Genomic DNA, 4,965 nt, shown 5'->3' with positions numbered 1-4,965 from the left:
TTGTTTTAAATTCATCCAAGCAAGTGGTTCAAGTAAATAATATTCCATACTGCCTTGCCTTCTACAAATCCTTTAAACAATATTCCTTTAAATTGTTTAACACAATGTGATTGCGGATATATTAGACTACAGTCGTTATATGCTTCCACTCATGAGTCCAACACAGACTGAGCGATTTTTCTCCATTTTTCTGGGATGGGTGGGGTAGGAGAGGGCGATTGGTTTGACATTTTCTGCTGGTAAAATCCCTATTAGTTTAAATAAATGAATAAACAGGGTGAAATCGTTTAAATAAATAGAGTATTGATTGTCCCAGTCCATCAGCTCAACACAGACAAAGCGAGTTTCCCACCATTTCCAAGGGTGGGGGGGGGGGAGTGTAGTGGGGGGAGTGGATGATGGAGGAGGAGGGACAAGGCACAGGTGAATGGTCGGATATCCCAGGGGGTGGCGGGGAATGGACCCACGTGTTGCCTGGGAAAAACAAATGATACCATCAGGGGCCAGGGGTAATTGAGTGATCGTTTTAATTAATTTGCATAATTAATTTGATACCAACGTTTCATATGAAGTGTTCTCGTTCCTGCTTCGCCCTACTGTTCCTGTGAATGTACCTCAGAGCATAAAGCAATTCCCGCTAGTGTGTCTGTGGTGCAGTGCAAGTTTCTCGTATATGGACACGGCCATCGACCTCATATAACAAAAAATCTGACTGGGCGACCCGTTTCTGCTGATGCTCGGTCTAATATCGATTAGCCCGTGCTCACTACAGTCGTAATGTTCAAAGTTATTGGGTGAACTGGGAACATGTAATGATCGTAGCTGTCGACTCCCAATCTGTACAGTGTTCGTTGAACGATGTGCTTTGGGCAGAATTATGCTATGGTGGAAATGATACCTGTCGTAGTCGTAGGCTATATGGGCTATGAACTTATCTGTGGTTCAGCAATACTGCATGCCTGTCTTCCACGACGGAGACGGCATCTTTTAGCAGGATAGTTGTATCAGAAGGCCAGAACAGTGTTATAATGGTTTGAGGAGCATTGTATTGAACTCAGGTTGATGTCTTAGTCACTTAGTTGACCCAGTCTGAACCCAATGGAACACATATGTGACAGTATAAGGTGGCTGCTCAGTACCCTCAAATCAAGTGCTCGTAATTTACGGGAACTGTGAGATCCATGCGTAGGACAGACACAGCCTACAGGAAAGTCAAAAAAACCTTTGGTAACATTAAAAGTAACGGTGGTAACATTAAGAGTGCAACGGGAATTCCACTGTTAAATGCAGAGGAGAGAGCAGATAGGTGGGAAGAATAAATTGAAAGCCTCTATGATGGTGAAGATTTGTCTGATGTGATAGAAGAAGAAACAGGAGCCGATTTAGAAGAGATAGGAGATCCAGTATTAAAATCGGAATTTAAAAGAGCTTTGGAGGACTTACGGTCAAATAAGGCAGAAGGGATGGATAACATTCCATCAGAATTTCTAAAATCATTGGGGGAAGTGGCAACAAAACGACTATTCACGTTGGTGTGTAGAATATATGAGTCTGGCAATATACCATCTGACTTTCGGAAAAGCATCATCCACACAATTCCGAAGACGGCAAGAGCTGACAAGTGCGAGAATTATCGCACAATCAGCTTAACAGCTCTTGCATCGAAGATGCTTACAAGAATAATATACAGAAGAATGGAAAAGAAAATTGAGAATGCGCTAGGTGACGATCAGTTTGGCTTTAGGAAAAGTAAAGGGACGAGAGAGGCAATTCTGACGTTACGGCTAATAATGGAAGCAAGGCTAAAGAAAAATCAAGACACTTTCATAGGATTTGTCGACCTGGAAAAAGCGTTCGACAATATAAAATGGTGCAAGCTGTTCGAGATTCTGAAAAATGTAGGGGTAAGCTATAGGGAGAGACGGGTCATATACAATATGTACAACAAACAACCAAGAGGGAATAATAAGAGTGGACGATCAAGAACGAAGTGCTCGTATTAAGTAGGGTGTAAGACAAGGCTGTAGCCTTTCTCCCCTACTCTTCAATCTGTACATCGAGGAAGCAATGATGGAAATAAAAGAAAGGTTCAGGAGTGGAATTAAAATACTAGGTGAAGGGATATCAATGATACGATCCGCTGATGACATTGCTATCCTGAGTGAAAGTGAGGAAGAATTAAATGATCTGCTGAACGGAATGAACAGTCTAATGAGTACACAGTATGGTTTGAGAGTAAATCGGAGAAAGACGAAGGTAATGAGAAGTAGTAGAAATGAGAACAGCGAGAAACTTAACATCAGGATTGATGGTCACGAAATCAATGAAGTTAAGGAATTCTGCTACCTAGGCAGTAAAATAACCAATGACGGACGGAGCAAGGAGGACATCAAAAGCAGACTCGCTATGGCAAAAATGCATTTCTGGCCAAGAGAAGTCTACTAAAATCTAATACCGGCCTTAATTTGAGGAAGAAATTTCTGAGGATGTACGTCTGGAGTACAGCACTGTATGGTAGTGAAACATGGACTGTGGGAAAACCGGAACAGAAGAGAATCGAAGCATTTGAGATGTGGTGCTGTAGAGGAAGACAGAGATTGGAATACGTGAAGCAAATAATTGAGGACGTTGGTTGCAAGTGCTACTCTGAGATGAAGAGGTTAGCACAGGAAAGGAATTCGTGGCGGGCCGCATCAAACCAGTCAGTAGACTGATGAGAAAAAAAAAAAAAATGCGTAGCTATGCGGTGTCACGCACTTCCTCAAACCTAGCAAGAATACGCTAAATCCATGCAGTTCAGAAATACTACTTACTGTGTCCCAAAGGCACAATAATTTGCCAAATCAATGTACATCACACTATCACCACTGAAGTCATTGTAGCACCTGCAGTTTTCATTAATGACAGTTGATTGATAGTTTGCGAGAATCCACTGTCTGTATAATGGTGTCTTTCTCCTTCCGAACAGGTCATGAAAGCCTAACGGCAACGACCGACCGCCGTGTCATCCTCACCGTAGGCGTCACTGGATGCTGATTTGGGAGGGCATGTCGTCAGCACACCACTCTCCCGGTCGTGTGTCAGTTTCCGAGACCGTAGCCGTTACCTCTCAATCAAGTAGCCCCTCAGTTTGCCTCACAAAGTCTGAGTACACCCTGCTTACCAACAGCGCCCGGCAGAGCAGATGGTCATCCATCCAAGTGCTAGCCCAGCCCGATGGGGCTTAACTTCGGTGATCTGACGGCAACCGGTGTTAGCACTGCGGCAGGGCCTCTGATCAATGATGTCTCTAAAATAGAAAAATAATTGTATATGCTCTGTCGGGGCAATATTATTCTTACTATAGAGCAGTGCTCACCAGTGTGGGGCTAATTACCCACTGAGGGTAAAATGAGATTTCCTGAGGATTGGAAACTAAAAGCTATCAGTCACGGATCTGCAGTGTCTTTAAATGGCACTTTTATTACCATAAATATTGTAAGAATGTAATACTGATTACATAAGTTATTATTAATCGTTCTTCGTCTAATACCAGCATTAATGCATGACACGAAGAGCTGGAAGTTGCAGTTTGTGAAACAAATGTATGAATATACAGAGCTGCACACGGTATTCCTATTACTATTATTAGGATTATTATTATTATTTGTAGTAGTGATGGTGGTAGTAGCATCTTCAAATCTTCCAAATCATCAAATATTCTGCCAGTTGCCGGCCTGAGTGGCCGAGTGGTTCTAGGCGCTACAGTCTGGAACCGCGTGACCGCTACGGTCGCAGGTTCGAATCCTGCCTCGGGCATGGATGTGTGTGATGTCCTTAGGTTAGTTAGGTTTAAGTAGTTTAAGTTCTAGGGGACTGATGACCTCAGACGTTAAGTCCCATAGTGCTCAGAGCCATTTGAACCATTTTTTTTCTGCCAGTTCAGAAGTAATGTGTCCAGCAAACAACTGATTTAGAAAATTTGCGTACACCGCAAATATTACAACTTTTTTTGATTTGAAATTAAATTACAACGGTTGGGTGAAGCAAGTGTCGGTAGAGAGAGGACTGGTGCAGGGGAAGCTTATTTTGTGAGAAGTGCGTCGTGAATTTTGTTTACTAAATGGTTCAAATGGCTCTGAGCACTATGAGACTTAACAGCTGAGGTCATAAGTCCCCTAGAACGTAGAACTAATTAAACGTAACTAACTTAAGGACATCACAAACATCCATGCCCGAGGCGGGATTCGAACCTGAGACCATAGCAGTCTCGCGGTTCTGGATGGAAGTGCATAGAACCGCTCTGCCACCGCAGCCGGCTTTATTTACTAACAAGGAGTTGTAGGCAGTACTCAGGAAATTCAAGGTTTGTGGACGCGACAGTACATTTTTGTTTATCATAGCAATGAAAGTAAAAACATGGAAATGAAAGGACTTGTAGAGTTGTAGACAAACATGCATGTCTGAAAGACTTTGTAATGTGATGGTACAGACACTGTATAAACACATTATAAGCATCCATAATGTATCCATGCCTAGACGGGCCATAATGAAGACAAAATTATTGTCTCTACTTGTGCAGAGAGTAAGGGTTGTGGACTTCGTGACGTGTAGAAGGTTGGATCGGTCATGGTGGCGAGTTCGGATAGCAGAAATGGTTAACGCAATCGCTCGCAATAAGCAGGACATCCTTGTTCGAATCACAGTCCTGTACAGAGTTTCAAGTGTCGCAAAGAGCTGCGTCAATCTGAAATCGCGAAATGAGATTCAACTATATAATATGTATGACAGCCGTAATCGTCAGAGCTGTATCTCTCCTCCAGACGTTCGTGCGTGTCATAAGAACATTCTAGTGCGAAGGTACAGACACTGCATGATCATTGTTGTTGTATCCATCCATGATGGAACTGAATTAACTCTTTCACAGCTCTTATTACGGGCTTCTACATGCTCTGGATGGGGTTCAGTAAATAAAGTTTTGTTAAA

At 42.7% G+C, this 4,965-nt stretch overlaps 1 non-coding gene across 1 annotated transcript; it reads left to right on the top strand.

Moving 5' to 3' along the window:
* Window positions 1-3,714: 3,714 nt before the first annotated feature.
* On the top strand, window positions 3,715-3,798 carry Trnap-ugg. Its single transcript has one exon. It is a non-coding gene; the product is annotated as a tRNA-Pro (tRNA).
* The last annotated feature ends 1,167 nt before the right edge of the window (window positions 3,799-4,965 follow it).

Source organism: Schistocerca piceifrons, chromosome 7 (assembly GCF_021461385.2).
Source record: "Schistocerca piceifrons isolate TAMUIC-IGC-003096 chromosome 7, iqSchPice1.1, whole genome shotgun sequence".
Lineage (NCBI taxonomy): Eukaryota > Metazoa > Arthropoda > Insecta > Orthoptera > Acrididae > Schistocerca > Schistocerca piceifrons.
The sequence above is the reverse complement of the archived record's forward strand: the minus strand, read 5'-3'. Positions and strand labels throughout refer to the sequence as shown.